The following is a 17,220-nucleotide window of genomic DNA, read 5'->3' as shown; positions in this document are numbered from 1 at the left end:
GGTGCATTTTTAACATTTCTACCAAATCAACCCCTCAGGAAAAAAGTAAAAAGATACTAGTATCAGGCCCAGGTTTCACTTAAGTTAACCACATAAGTTACTGCATGTGTTTACTGATGCTTGCCATTTCTGTGATCTGCAGGTCAATTTACCAAACCCTTTATCTCTTTTCTATCTCTCTGCTATGTATATATTTCTTTAGTATGAAAACAGGTTAAGGAGGATGAATTTTTTTCCTTGTACTATATTAACTTTTGCCTTAAAATCAACACCAAGAGTCACAACACCAAGAGATGCACATTAAACATAACCCATTTTTAACTCTGTAGCTCTTAGTTTTTCATTCAGATTCTTTAAGAACCTATTAATTTCTTCTCCTTCCCAAGCTTCTATTTTTCTTGGGTTTTTTTAATTTCTTTTTTCTTTCTCTCTTTTCACTCCAAGCTTTTGTCAGAAAAAATAGAAATTCCTGCTTTTGGCAGACAGGAGTTAGATTAAATCACCTTAAAGCCTATCTATTCAGCTTTCAATTGTAGTCAGAATCACTTGCTAAGGCAACTTGCTTACTCAGCAAGCATGTGGTTCTAAAACCAAAAATAAATAAATGAACAAAAACTTGACACAAGATATAAGTAAAGACTGTCTCATGGCAACAAATCCTTTCAATTCCACCCACTTAATCACTTAAATGTTTCAGTCCTATGCTGGAATTACCTGAAATTACCAAATTTTTTGTGAAAAATAGAACCATCACAAGTGGATAACAATATTGTCATTCATCTTAACTAACATAACTCTCTCTTTCTACTTTCATTCCCCGTCTTTGTAGACAATGGAAAGAAATATGAATCTAGAAGTGGTAATTCACCTCTTTAAGACAAGTGTTCCACCCCTACCAGAACATACTTTTCTATTTCCTATATCTTCCATTTATTATAGAAGTGAGGTGCTAACTTAAGTGTTTGACTTTTAGACATTTTAATTTATATCATTTAAATCCACCCTAATGTATAGATTTCATTAGTTTTTATTCTGTGTAATTTAACATATACCTTGACATGCTCTTGGTAAAGAGATTTACCAATGCAGTTAATATTTTTATTTAAGAAGTGTTACATAATTACTTTAAAAAGAGTTCAATTCTTTTGTGCATGTTTGCAATTTCAAAAAGGTTCCCTCTGACAAGATATTTATTCTATCAGTAAAAAAAAAAACCAAAACCCAACTATTTTTCACAATTAATGGCAAAAAGGAAAGGAAATCATAACTTCTATGTGAAAACTATACCTCCAGTTATCACTTACACTGGCAGAAAGTTTTTTATTTATTACCATACTTACTAAAGTGCAGATTGAAATAATTTTTGAAATGCTGATCTTTTCCATATTGTGTTCATCGGGAGTCCAGGTCAGAAGATAGTGAAAAAAAGTCTATTCTTAGGAATATCGTATTTTTAAGAAACATTTAGATGTCTTATTAAAATCTTCTTTTATGTTAGCTCTATAAAAGGGGTAATTAAAATACAAGTGTATTGATGTATTGTGATTTTTATGAATCTAGTTTTATATGCAGAGCTACTTGGACAATTTGATCTGATAGGCATTATTGTAAAAAAAGAGATTTACAGCCAGTTTTGGAAATGTCAGTTCAGTCTTTGCATATTTTGAAGGTTATCAAAGACTTAAAATACAATGATACTGGATGAAATTTTTCTGTCTTAAAAATACTGTCATTATTGTAAGAAGTCCACATAGGAATTCCTCTAAAATTGTATCAGAAAAAAAACCAGTTAAAATAACGCATATTACAGTCATATTACAGTACTCTATCATCATTAAAATATCAGACAAGAACACAAACCTTTAAGTTTAGATCAAAATATCATTAGGACTTGATTGAAAAAAATCAAACTTTTGACTTGGTATTCAAAAAAATTGAAAGGGATTCAAAATGAATGCATAGTTTTTATTTTTCATATATAAAAACCCAAAAACTTTCATTTCTCCTCCCCCCTTTTTTTTTTCTTTTGCAGAGGCATGGAGGAAAGTTTGGTAGAGCAATGACAGGGAGCAAAAACATCACAAATCCATAAAAATCATAAATTTTGTCAATAATCCATACTTGGACACAATTTCTGTATTACATTGACTGTGGACAGAAACTAAGAAGTGGTCAAATATATAATCTTGAGGGCAGTCTCCTTATCATTAAGTAAATACTCAAGATCATTATGTTACAAGAATAAACAAGTCTTCAATGCCAGCACAGTAAGTGAAAAAATAAGTTTACTGGAAAAGAGTGTGCATTTTTCAATAGACAAAATTTAAAAGAATTTGTAAAACCACTAAAACGCTACACTTTTTCAGGGCTGTTTTTAACCTTTTTGGGGTTTTTTTGTTTTGTAAACAATAACTTAAAATTAATTGTGATGCTGTAGACTATGAATTTACCAATTCTTTTCACTGATAAAAGTGAAAAAATAGCCCAGTTAAGCAGTACAATATTTATGCTAAATAATGTAATGTTTTATTCACTGCACACTGCATTCAACCATTTTATCCACTAATTATTCTCTTTGAATTTTCAATGAATATAGTATTTCTTAATTCACCCTAAAATTATGGAGATAAGAAATATGTATGCAAACTTAAACTCAATTGTTTCTCTATAAACCAAACAATGACACCTTTTAATGAAGATGCTACTTAATCATGTCTTTGCCTTCCAAATTTAGGCTGAGGACAATAAAACCCACTGTGGTTTGCAGCGAGCATTAAGCTAGGACTGTCTTAATTTAGGCAAATTAAGACTGATATTTCTAAGTATCACCCTCTTCCTTCATATAGTCTTCCTGAGATTTACAAGATTCTTAACCTCCAGAAACTCCATAAATCTGGTGGATCTTAAACCATTCACACCAAAAGGAAAAACTTAGCTAACTTCAGTGGGCCCTAATCAGACCCTGGATAATAACTTGAAGATCATTTTTTTTCCCCCCAAAGTGTAAATTTTTAATTTAACAATATGGAAGAAAATTATTAAAATTTTCTTAAAAATATAATAAAAGCATAGGACTCTGACAATAAAATTAATTTTCTTTAAAAAATCTTACAGAAAAAAACAAAGACTTTTTTAGATAGCCTTTCTTTTGCCATTTCATTCTCACCACCTGATTTCAATATGTCACACTTTGCTAACAGGCAGCTAGATTTTTTTCCCTGTTATAATAAATCAATGGAAAATGTATCATTGATTTCAGGTAGAAGTGAGGGATAGCAGGGTACTGAGGCACAGAAGGGCAAAAAAAGAGACTTAAACACATTTGTTTAATTGATTACTGTTGACTGTAACTTCAAAAGCATTAACAACTTGATTATACGACAAGGAGCCTTGGTTTCCTCCTTTTGTTGGACAGAAAAGCAGAAAGTGTGCACAAAAAAATAAGACAGTTACAGAAATGAAGTAGTCTTGCAAAAATTATATTTAGTAAGTGATAGAAAGATTTAAACATAAATTCTATATATGTACATTTACTTAAATTATTCCAATTTTTAAATTAAAATTATACCTTAATGCATTGATAGCCTTCAGAAGAAGGTTAATAAGCTGAATTGTTAGTATTTCATCAAACAGTACTATTCAATTCCTCTTTATAAAACAAAATTGTTGTAACTTAATCCACACAAAGCTATAATTTAGTTATATTTGGTATGATGCAAACAGTTACCTGATCCAACAATTATGAAAAACCTAGTAAATTAGTACAATGAATCATACATGTGCACTCTTATTTATTTTTATTTCAGAAGTCAAAATATGATAGCAGACTAGTTATCAATAAATTGTACCCAGAGCAGATTCTCAGAAACAGGATTTAAAATCTCCAAAGTAAGATTTTTACTAGGATGAAAGGGAACACAAAAAAAAGCTCTTTTTTCTGGAAAGCAATTTTTAGGTGGTAGTCAAAATGTGGTGACTGATAGATCAGATTAAAGTGAGATGGAATGTTGGTAAAACTCACAGGTGTGATTAAGAGATGACTGTCAGTAAGTTAGAGAAATAACTCAAGAGAAGATCTATTTCCTTTATCAGCATTGTCTAACATACATTTGTTCTGCATGAAGAATGACTAACCTTATTGGATGTTAATTTCAATAGTTTAACTGTTAAGTAACACAGCCAACTTCTCTACACATAATTGGATCTGTATGGATCAGCAGTAATAAAAGTTTCAAGAGACACGTTGTTCCAGAGTACTGCTTACACCTAACCTGAAGTCAGTAACTTAAAACACAGGATTCTGTGTAACAAAACAAGCTGCTGAACTTAGGGTAGGAGAGAATAAGACAGAAAGGGGTCAAATACAACCTTATTGGCAAAAATTCATAAGCACTTCCTGTCCTGGTGTTCAAACATCACATCCTATACACAACCACACAGTTGTACAGCTGTACCCACTTGCATCCTAGCTGAGCAGATGTCACTAATTCTCTGAAACTAAGACTACAGGAGAGAAATCCAGAAGGTGCTGTAAGAGTATACGCTCTTTCCCTGTGCTCCATGAAAGGCATAGCAAAAGTAGAAAAGACTGGAAATTCCCAACTATGCGCACAGAGAGATACTATCCAGGCCACTGTAAAATATCCTAGACTATTCTCCTCAATGGCTGAGGGAGACAACATAACAATATTGCTTCATTTCTTTACTACAGCCTGGATTCTACTGTGCCACAATATAGAGAATGATACGGTGGATACCTGAAAAGCAAGACTGACTTATTCCATTTGGCATGGCTGAGGCAATAAATAGGTATTTGATTTATATTCCTGTAAATTCTGAGGCTACCTTAAGGCAGCTCAGACCAGCAGCAACTTGAGCAGCTAAAAGTCTTCAGATTTACAGCACCCAAGAATAATTCCCTAGATAATGTGGTGGTAACTAAGAATTCCTGAAGCACATTCAGTTATTACCTATATATCTTCCTTTTCCGAGAAAATCAGAGAGGAGTCAGTACAGGGACAGACTGATATGAAACAGCATGACCAAATCACTATCTTGGCCCTACACTCAGAGAAATATATCATCATTTCAGTAGTGTCTTCCAGTCAGCGTGTTATTCCAAATTAATTTTGCATTTTAAATGTTTCATCAGACTACCTTAATGCAATACATTTAATACCAGAACAGCTGCAATAGTTCCAGCACAGAAATATATGCAACGTTATATGCCAAAGGAAAGAATGAAGCACCAATTTGTTGTGCACACCTGATACTCACAGAAGCAACTACGGTGGTTGATTAGCAAATCTTGTGACACCGGTTGAACAATGAGGTAATTAAAGCAACCATCCTGCATTTCACAATCACCATTTAAGAAAAGATTTTGTATACGCAGATGGTCATGCTGTTTGGAAGAACTTACTCTCAGGGGAGATAAGAACTCATTGACTGAAGTCCTTACTGACAGTGTATTAACAAAGCATGTTTTATTATGGCTCACGGCACTTTAGTTTGTGTTTATGAACATGCTCTGCAGAAAATTCCTTGAAAGAAAAATATGATGTCTCTTTCTGACATGAGCGTTTTTCCATTTAAATTTTTGGGTGACGCTCAGTTCTGATGCAACTTCAATGGTTTCACTAATCAAGGAGACAAAACACAGCGTTCTGCAATCTAGTGTGACATTAGTCCAAAACTAAGTAAAAAACATTGAAAAGGGATGTTTACTACTGCTGAAATAAGTGATGGCAAATCATCCTATTTGTAAAATATAACTTGGATTTAAAGTTATCTTAATCACCAAATTCTCTTAAAGTTAATTATACTTTAAATCCACTTAATACTCTGTAATAAATATACTTGTCATAGATAGTCTTAGTCCATTGACACTAATTTTTATGAGTGGGATGAGACCAATTTAATATAAAACTAATCTATGGATGGAACAAGGATTGAATTCCAATAGTCTTATATTTCAGGCACAATACACACTTCCCAAGGGCACCTCCATCATTCCAGAGTACAAAATATACTGAATGGGAGAGTCTTTTTAGTCCATTACTATGGCCTCCAAACACTAATTTTGTCTTTATGTAGAATAAGAATTTGTCAACATCAAGTGGTATTTTAACATAAAACAAACAGAAGACAAAACCCAAAATCTCAAACTGGAAAGTTCATTTTGGAAATTATTATTTTTAATTTCAAAAATTCAGTGAAAAATGACAAACAGTTCTGTGCCTCCATACTACTTATGTCAATAATTTCAATTGAAGCTTGTGTTTTCAAATACTTTTGCAGACGCTTTTGAACAGAGTAAATCTGCTGTTGCAATATACACAAGCAAAGACATTTTTAGGCAGTTTTTCGATAGGAATTAATAATTGCAATTGCATTTTCCTGGCAACTTTCCAGACTCTTAGGAAAACACTAAAGAATTTCAATGCATCAGTCTTGCTAATACATAATTTTTTTTAAAGACTGGCTCTGTTGCAGAGTTTAACAAATATTTCACATTTAAAAATTAGCATTTTTACTACCTAGCTCTTCCCTGCAGTTAATAGTCACGTACTGCTCTTACAGCCAGTGTTGTATATAATATTTTACATTAGTAACCTTATTTAATTGTTACAGTTGCAATGTCAAGCAGAATTAGGACAGCAGTAGTGATTTAATTCAATTTCTTACTACATATATACTATAACAATCTTCCAAAAATTAAAGTGAGAGTTCATAACATGGCCAAGAAGGCACTTCCATAATATCGGACTCTTGTTCTATACTTTCAACACTAAAACCCACTGTATTTTATCTTTAACCTCCCTGGCCCACACATTTGAACCTCTTGCTCATCTTTAGTCCTCTCTTTGAATAAAGGACTATTCCTCAAGGCTTCCAGAAGTCATTATTTTCCTGTTTGAAAATTTCAGCCCAAAATACTTGGCTGGGTTTTGATTAAGTCTTTTATTTCACAAAATGTAAGGAAACATTACTTTCATTCAGAGCAAATTGGTAGCACAGGATAATTACATGTATAAAACTCCATTGCCCATTTTTATCCTAAATCCAGAAGGCTGAAGAACTCCTGCAACCATTTGAAAATGTTGAGTCAGGGCTTTTTTCACCTTACGGTTTTAAATATACATTTCTCCTGACAATGCTGTAATATTCAGGCATAAGTATTTGGGATGGGAGGGAAGGTGCCGTGTACTTCTGTGGCTGAAGCTCACACTCCACACTTCAACATACATACACAAATATTTATTGTGCTAGAACAAGCATGACTTTTGTTTCTTACCAATTAACATACTCAAGGGAGGAGTTTCATAGCAGTCATTTCCGAATCTCCTGCTTAAATGAGTTAAAATTCACCATGATTTTGTGGTTTCAAATGCTACTTAGTTTAATGGCAAAGGGTGCATTATTGCTTGTTATATGCACATAAAATACTGACCAATTTCCTCCTTGTCATTCTCTTTCCTTTTCCATTCTTCTTCCTCTTTTGATCTTACTCACAGGTAAAGACATTAGATAACATGCACAATGAAATATATTTACATATCATAAATAGAAGTTTTATATCATACATTTTGTTTCAAATGGAAGTACAAAGGAGAGGAAATTAAGACTCATTTTGATTTCTCCTGTATCTATAGCCAGTAGAAAAGCTTAGTTAATAAATCACTGCTGTTATTGAGGCATTGGGCAACTATTTTATTATTTCTTTTAATTAGTCCAAGCTGATCTGATTCTAGCTTTATAGAGTCACATGATCAAAGTTCTCCAAGGAGAGATGTGCTTTTGATGTGCTTCTGTAGTAGTTATTATTTGGTTATTTTAAACAGGATTTTTTATAATTATTTCCAAGACAGCAAACATCCAAGCATTAAGAACAGAATCAAATTACAGAGTACAATGTTCTACCTGTACTGTTCATCAGTGAGATTTCTGCCACTTTTTTCCCCTCCATTCTTTAAACTGTCAACAACAGCAAACACGCCTTCCTTTTTATTTCATACCTTTTACTCAGACATACACGCTTTCTGTACGCATTTTGAGATCTGTTTCTGAATTTACTATGGGAAATGGTAAAGGGTGATCTTTACAAAGTCCTAGAGATTGTACATATATTAGGGCTTAAATATCTCATTGTTCTTTAAGTTAGCTTCAGTAAATTGTGCAACTATATTAATGACTGGGACCATGTCTAGTGAGATTTGAAAATGCAAATGTAACTTCACAGGTGAAACAGCAACAAAATTTTATATTTATATTAGATCAGAACACATGTTAAAAATACTAATTTGGATTATCTGTTCATATTCCAGCTAGATGTCAAAGTTTGCTTTGGAGAAAAAGGGGTAGTTTAAGGTCATAGTTATGAACTGCCAGAACCAGATAGTATTTACCTAAGAGATCTCAAAGAATTAAAAGATAATATAGTTGAAATAAAGGCAAACACATGTAATCTCTTACTTTAAACAGCCTTGGTACCTTGGGCACACTGACCTAGTGGGACGTCCCTGCCCATGGCAGGGGGGTTGGAACTGGATGATCTTTAAGCTCCTTTCCAACCCAGACTATTCTATGATTCTATGATTCTACCTGATGACTGGGAATGGCAAATGTAATGCCAGCATTTAAATGATCTCTCTGTGATAACATCATCATAGAATCATAGAATTTTGGGGGCTGGATAGCACCCTTAAAGGTCATCCAGACCAACCTCCCTGAAATCAGGTTTCTTAGAAGCCCATCCAGTCTGGACAAGGATGTCTCCAGGGATGGGATATCTACCACCACCCTGGGCAACCTGGTCCAGTGCTTCACTACCCTGATTGTAAAACATTTCTTTCAACTGTCCCCCCAGCTCAAGGATTTGCACACTCTGAAAATACAGGATTGCCCCTGACTACACATGCGTGCCAAAAGGGTTCAAGTGGCGGTTATTCTGGCAAATGTCCTTCGAACTGCCAGTGGCATCAATTTAAGAAGAGTCCCAAAGAAACGTCTATGCATGCCCCAGTTTGCAAAGTGTGCGTGCAGACATTTGTCATAGGCATAGTGAGACCTTTTCTCATATGCTAAGAGGGGAAGGAGGTCCTCTATAAATAAACCAGGAAAAGAAGCACAAGTGCATGACCTCTGTCCCATGGACTATGTTTCCTGCCTAAACCTCTGGTGGATTCATTGGGGTGGCTGCTATTTTTATGTTATATTCCCCCATTTCCTGCTACTTTTTTGTCATTTTTTTATTGTCTCCCTAAATCTACCTCACCTTTTTCTTGTCATGTTTGGTCAAATTCGGTTGTATCCAAGTTCTTCTTATAAACTATTGTTACTTTGACAGAGCTCAAAGTAAAACACTGTTGCTGTAAATCATGGCCACTTTGACTAAGGCCAAATTAAGTACTGGAATTTGGAGCAGACCCTGGAGTACCTGTCTTCACTCCCATGGATGCTGCACAAACATTCAGAAGAAACCTGCTGTTGCCATCCTGCCAATCATGTCCATTGGGGCCTGACAGTAACAGAATTTTTTTTAAGAACATTAAAATCATAGTGATTGGGAGCAGCCATCATACTTTTAGCAAGAGGAAGTCATGACTGACCAATGTCAATACTTTCAGTGATAAGGTAACTGCCACTATTGACAAAGGAAATGCAGTAGGCATTTTATATCTTGTAGTTATTACAATCTTCAGTCAGCCTTGCATTGCCTCCTTACCTCAAATGGCTGAAATGCTGTTTGGATAAGTGAACAGTAAGTGGGCATAGTAGACTGCCAGTCTACAAGGTTTGTGATCAGTGATGCAAAGTCCAGCTGATGGCCAGTAACCACTGGGGTCCTGAAGGACGTAATACCAGGACCATTAATGTTTAATGTATCTATCAACAACTTGAATGACAGAACCGAGGGCATTCTCAGCTGATGCCAAACTGTGGACAACAATCAATATGTGGAAGGCAGGAGGGCAGAGCTGCTGTTCAGAAAAGCCTGTATAGTCTAGAGGAGAGGGTTGATGGGAGCCTTATGGAGCTCAACAAGAGCAAGTGCAAGTACTTGCCAATAGGGGGTTCTGGTGGTCAAGCTGAACATGAATCAACAGTGCATCCTTGCAACAAAGAAGGCCAAAAGCATCCTGGACTGTACGAGTGCGAATGTCAGTAGGTCCAAGGAAATTATACTTCATATTTATTTGGCACTGTAAGACTATATCTAGTATGCTGTACCCAGTTTTGGACTCCTCAGATCAAGGAGGAGATGGATGTACTGGATCAGCACGAATCATCAACGTGGTCAAAGAGCTGGATCACATGAGACTTAGTTCAGAGAAAAGAAGTCTCAGAGAAGACCTTACTGTTGGTTTCAACTACATGATCAGAGGATATAAATGTAACAGAACTGGACTTTTCTCAGAGTTGCATGGTGATAGGTCAAGTGGCTGTGGACCAGACTTGTAACATATGGAGTTTTGATTACATACAAAGAAAAAAAATTGCTATGAGGTTGGTTAAATACTGCCACAGATTGCCTGGAAAGGTTGTGCTGTCTCCATCCCTGTAGATATTCAAGATTCCATTGGATGTTACCCTGAGCAAGCTATCTAATTAAACCTTCTTTGAGCAGGCAGTTGAATGAGTTGACCTCCAGAGGACCCTGCCAACATAAATTATGGTTATATTTTTCAACGTCCTCATGAATATATACCTTGAAAAGGGTATGAGCAATGAAGGATGAAAGATTGTTCGTGTTACAAAGTTACTCAGAATAATAAGGTCAAGGCTCAACTGTGGTGACCTGCAGAAGTATCTTATGAACGGTTTGCCAATAAAATAATGGCAGAATTTAATGTAGACAAATGGAAATCAGTTCATTTGTGGAAAAAATAATTCTAACTTAATATCTAGGACAATAGGTCTTGATATAATCGTTACCATTTTAGGATATAATGCTTACCGATAGCTAGTTCCATCAAAATATCAGATCAAAAAGTATTAATATTATAAATCAAAACCACACACTAAATGCTATAAATTATTAGGAAAGAATCAAAAAATGACGCAGAGAGCCTTAGAGAACACTGTTCATCAATTCAAAATTTATGAGCCACATCTCTATTTACTTCTGTGAGCAGTTTTCATCAGAAGTGTACAAATATTTTTGTACTATGAACTTAAGCAGGCATTTTCAATAAGGAAAAGAGACATTGTCAGGAAAAGTGATACCATATAGATTTAAAAAATTACTGGCATAGACATGGTGGCTGGAAAATGACTATTCATCATCTCATCCACAGCAAGAATCAGGAAAAGCAAACGAACTTAGCTGCAGCCAGTTTCCTAATGAGCAAAACTGTCACTTTTTGGAATGAAGCACAGAACTGTAGACATTCTTGATACGCAGTGCCATGAATGCTAAAAGTTGCATGGATTTAGAGGGAAAACTTGGCGAGTTAATGGAATTTAACAGTTATTGGACATGTAAAAGCTATGTTGCAGTTGAATGTGCGTTATGGAAACATATTTTCCTTTTTCTGTTCTTCTTTAGGAACTTGTTTTAGCTTATATTGGATGTGGGATATGGAACTTCACAAACCTTTTAGTCTGACTCAGGGTAGCCTTATTGAGTTTTATGACACAGTTTACTTGAATGGCATAATAAAGCTGAAACCTCCTCCAAGGGGTGTTTGATCTCTATGCCACAAACAACCCTATCAGACAAGGTACAAAAAATGAAAGTACATTGGTCAGAAGCAACTACTGTGTTTACTTTTGATTTTATATTCCGTCACAATGAATGAGGAGGAAAACTTTCAGATACATATTTTGTGCTGGATCACCAAGGGATGTTTATTAAATCACTGTAATTTAAAATAAAGCACCATGATATTCTGTTTCAATTTACTTAAAAAAAAATCCTACTTATTTTACAACTACAAATTCCCCATGGTTATAACATGGAAGGGAATAATTTCCCTGTAATACTTGCATCGATAAATAAGAACTGACAGATGGTATAATACACAATAAAACTTTCCATTAGGTTCAGAACACAAATTATACAAACAGCGTACTCATGTTTATAAATTCCCAGTGGCCCTGGTCTATATATTAGTGAAATCAACAAGGCTGTTTCCATTTAACCGCATGTACGGCATAAAAAAATTTAATTGTTTTCCAGTCATTTTATACTTTTAACAAAAAATTAACAAAAATTGATTACTTATATGGAGTATTGGGATGCATTGATTTTAAAAATTTATGATCTCTTTCATTGTGTTTATGTAGTGCGGGCTGAAACCACCTGATTAAGCTATCTAAGTGCACGGTTAGGACAGAATGCATAAAATACATGTAATAATATCCAAGGAAAGCATTGAGCTCCTTTTACTATTACTTTTTGGGCATGCATTCACTCTGTGACGCCTGAAGAAAATTCAGAACTGCAGATCATTCAAACAACATACAATAATGGGTAAAATCTAATGAGTAAAATGATAAAGAAGAGGGGAAAGATGGTAGAATTTTAATTGCTGATAAATGTCCTAGCGCTATGAATATCAATTGCCTAGAGAACATGAACTATTAATATCACAGATTCTTCTGGGGCTCTGTTGTGGCTACCTAACAGTAAGCTTAATCTCATTAATGAGAATTTGGAAGATTTTGCCTTTTTATGCAGGCCAGAAAAGGGACATGAAACTGTTCTTCATATTTGTATGTGGAAAGTGACTTGATGTTTGAAATAGAAAAAGGAAGACTTCCTCAGAAAATCTTTTCTTTCATTTCCCAGAAAATTGTTTTAAAAAACTAAGGAAAAAAAAAACCATTTGTAATTGCAAAGGTCTTTACACTTCATTTATATTAAGCCAAATCATTTATTATACTGGATGAATGAGAAATCACCAGAAAGATTTTATAGAGTCATTCAAGGTGACAGACACCATAAAGCTGGAATTTCTCTTTCTTTTATTTACCTCTTTCCTTAGTTCTTTTTAAAAAAGGAGAACCTTTAAAAAACTGAAATTATCAAATGTCACAAATTTAGCAAAATGAAACTGCTAGCTATGTGTCAGAGCTCAGTTACTGTTTTTGTTGTAGTGTGCAATTAGCTGTGGAAATGTTAACTTTAATGAAAACACTGTTCCCTTTTAGACAAATAGAGTGAACTCCCAAGGGCATCCCCCATATGTCATCTTCATTATGCTTTTTGATGTGATCACAGGGAATTTTTCACACTCACTGAATACGCAGGTGGTGTCTCGTACAGTTGCCTGCTCTTTGGATTTTCCACAGCTATTTCTCAGATTTATGGTTTCATATGTTTCCAGTGCTTCCTGGGGCATAGCTCCATCCACTTAAAATTATTTCTGCAAGCATTTTTATTAGTGTACTCTTACTACTTTTCTGAGTTTCTGTTTTTGTGACAATTTTCAAGTTAGAATTCTTGTGCATTTTGCAGACTTGCAAGAAGTTAAGAGGCCACTAGTTTTGAAACACATTCATTCTGGCCCGCCTATCTGAGTATGAAGTACAAATTCACGCATCGCATAGAAGAGAAACTGAATATGTGAGAAAAACACAATGCCAGAGAGGAGAGAATGCTAGATGTGTGGGATTTGTCAACAGCTCTGTTCGAGAGAAGTACTTTTGTTTGTGGCAATCTGTAAAGAAAATAAGTGAACCATTAAAAAAAACCAAAACCAAAATTATCTCACCAGTCTAAAAAAGATTACATGATAGAGAAAGTGGAAAAGAAAGATCTTGAAAAATTTACATATTGTGGTAATTATAGGGAAAACAATCCCAGAACTTTGAAATTACCAGAAAGAGAATTGCTAAAAATATTTAAGGGTACTGCTGCAGCTAACTTCATTTTGTAAAGTGCTATGAGCTGGTTTGTTTGGGTTTTAAGTTTGGTTGTTGTGGGTTTTTTTGGGGGAGGGGGAGCAGAATGTGGCATATATTTTAAATTAAGTATGATAAAGAGTTTTCAAAAGAAGAAAAAAGTTGTTAAAATATTTTGTAAAAAAAGTAACACCAACTTAGAGCTCAGATAGCTTTTTACGGATCCCCTCTGTCTGGGTTTTCAGATTAACCTCTTGCATCCTACATCTTTGGTTCCTGCAATACATGTAGAAAGCTATATGGGTGAGCTCCAGGTCAAGAATCACTGGTGTCAAAATTATCTAAATCACTTAAAACTTAAGAAATCTGAATAATTTATTAGTATGACAATGAAAATTCCTGGACAATGAGCCAGCACTACAAAGAGAACTAAAGCGCAAGGCAAGGTAACTCCAGTAAAACTAAGATGAGTATGTCTCTTTGGAGAAGTTATTTCACATTGCCATTTCTGCAGTTTTGGCAACCAATAATTACAGCATCATAATTCATAAGTTTGAGGTTAAAAACTTTATTTCATTGGGCTTTTAATATTCAAATATTTGAGCTTGGAATAAATCCATTCACTTTGACATGAAAAAAGAACACAGTGCTGAAAGGCATTTACTCATGAATTACTGATCTCATAGGATGAAGAATTAATCTTCATTTTGTTGCATTGGTTTACCACTAGTAAACATTATTTCCCCTTTAAACGTGTCTGGCTTCTTTCTCCCAATTATTATTTTCCACGAAGTCAAGGCTAAAGTAGAATGTACAAATTTTCCTTCTGAAAATTGTTATAAACCCAGGAAAATAATATCCCAAATCGTCCTTATATTTGCTTGCTTTAAATAATAAGTTAAATATGTTCAAATAACAAGTTCTAATTGAGGGTTATCTTTTCTAAACTTAATAACTCTTTCTCTATTCTTCTGTACTTATCCACACCTCTTTCAAATGTCGGCTTCAGCGCTGCATCGTAGTATTGGTCTCTTTAACAGCACAGTTAAAAGACTTTCCTGTCTCTACTGTACATACTTTTGTTTATTCTTCCAATGATGACAGTAAATCTGCCTGCACTTATTTCAGTCTAAGACCACTAAGCATTTCCCAGGGGTACTACCTGCAAAGGTGCAGTTCTGTGGATATGGCCTCATTCCTGAGAATACACATATATCTATGGTTCTTTTACAATAATTATGCAATAGAAAAGTGAGACGCTGGCATAAATTAATGGTTTATTTAAAATTACTGAAACCAAGATAGATCAGGGCATGGTTTCTGGGAGTTCTTCATGTTAGCAATAAATAGAACAACATTAGCAATTCACTTTCACTCACAGATTACTCGTAGCATCAATACATAAAGGCATGTTTTTTAAGGCTAACGACCTAATAACTCACCTTTTTGCAGCTTCTTAAAATGAATTAAATGCTTTGATTCTGTTTGGGGGTAGTAGTTGATAAATTATTGCTTAGGCCATTAGTCATTTAAAAGAACCCCAAGCAAATAAAAATGCAAACAAAATCCCTAGCTGCAAACTAACATTCAACAATGCTCTGTTTCATAGGCAAAGTGGGAGGAAGGAGGAAATGAAAGCAAATATTTATCTGCATCTCCCAGTTCCTTGCCACAGAACCAGGTAAGAAATGAAAATTTTTCAGGATGTTGAACTTATTCTAAAAGATTTTGGGTGTCACTGATAATTTCTAAAGCTCTGTTTTAAAAAGAATCCCTGCTCAGTCTACATCATGGAGCAAAAGCTGGAGAGCGACATGAGAAGAAAATGCATTCCCTGATTAGAGCAATATTCTTCGCTCTATCATCCACATGAGGAAATTCATTTATGCAAGCATTCAGATCTGGCTAAAAATGCATATGTCACAAGCAAGTGTTTATCTTTAAGTTCGGAACTTAAACTATCATTACAGTCAATGGAGAGACAGTAAATACAATCAATAGAGTATATAGAGCTATTTGTGTCACTGTAAAACCAGACACTGACATTTGATCAACTGGCTCCCCAGACACTTGGTGTGCTGACAAGAGACTCAAGTCGCTTGACCACAGATATTGATTAAGTGTCATATGAGATGGCAAATTCTATCCCGCATGGTCTCCAGCTGTTCCTTATGTATGACACCTGTAGGTCCCATGTCTGCCATCTGCCAGCCACGTACAGGTGTCTAGGATATCCTAAGACATTTCAGAAGTCTGTGTGTGAGCAGCAGAATTGGTGCTTCACTGTCTATTTGAATCGGAAAGGAGTTGAATTCCATGGCATACCATAATTTCCCCTCACATTCTTCCTCTGCTCTCCTCATCATCTAGACCAAAAGATTTGGGAGCACAATGAAGGTCTTTCATTATCAAGTACTGCCATCGAATCAGAGTTTAGGAGGCAAGGTGAAAAACTTTGCTACAGTCCAAGATATACTCTCTTATGTGAAACTGAGGCACTATTTAACTACTACTATTTAAACATAGCCTTAGAAAGCAAGGCCAGTGATACAATTCACACTTAGTCTGAGCATTCTTTTAACACATTAATAATGTATTTGACATGCAGAAATATTCACTCTAGGTAATTAAGTAGTCACAACCATAGACAAGACTGACTTAAAGTCATTGCAAAAATTATGTATTTTTATTCCATTAAGTAAATCAGTTATTTCTACTAAATTTACTCTAATTATTTGCTGTATGATTTGGTACATATAGAAGTTGTGGTTTAGTTATTTATATTTGAGAACTATATTGTACGTACTACAAGAGGTAGCCATTAGTCTCTTACAGCTGTGAAGCTTGTGTAAGTAAAGAAAAAATTATTCTACCTGATAGCTATAAATTAACGCAACAGAAAATTTTTCTTTGGATGATTTTAAAAAGCAGGCTTTAATTTTAAATGGTACAACCTCAAACATCTAAGCTTTAGGCATGCTTTCACTATTTATTTAAAAACAGCAAAACAGGATTAATTTAATCTGTTTGCCCAAACATTCATTAAAAAAACCATCATTATTAGATTTTATAAAATCTAACATAAAAAAGCAGTATAATGAGCACTTTAGATTATTAAAATTGAGATTCACTTATTTATGACAATGAAAACAAACTAAGCAGTCAAATTTCCGGTTATGCATATTTAAGTCTTTTAATTGTTAGATCTGTGCCTCACTTTCAGCTGCAAAATGGAATTATAATAAACAGTTTAAGTATTTTGACTTTGGTCTAAAACTGTACTTTATGCAAGGGATAGATTTATGTATAAATTGCATTAACATTTAGAGTTCAATATGTGTTTTCCAATTCATTATTTGATTATATGAA

At 34.5% G+C, this 17,220-nt stretch overlaps 1 protein-coding gene across 2 annotated transcripts in view; it reads right to left on the bottom strand.

Annotated features, from left to right (window-relative positions):
* GPC5 (glypican 5) overlaps nt 1-17,220 on the bottom strand; it is a 643,004-nt gene that overhangs the window by 363,802 nt on the left and 261,982 nt on the right. The gene's annotated exons all lie outside the window — the stretch shown is intronic.

This window comes from Phaenicophaeus curvirostris, chromosome 1 (assembly GCF_032191515.1).
Source record: "Phaenicophaeus curvirostris isolate KB17595 chromosome 1, BPBGC_Pcur_1.0, whole genome shotgun sequence".
NCBI lineage: Eukaryota > Metazoa > Chordata > Aves > Cuculiformes > Cuculidae > Phaenicophaeus > Phaenicophaeus curvirostris.
This window is presented reverse-complemented; position numbering and strand designations above follow the sequence as displayed.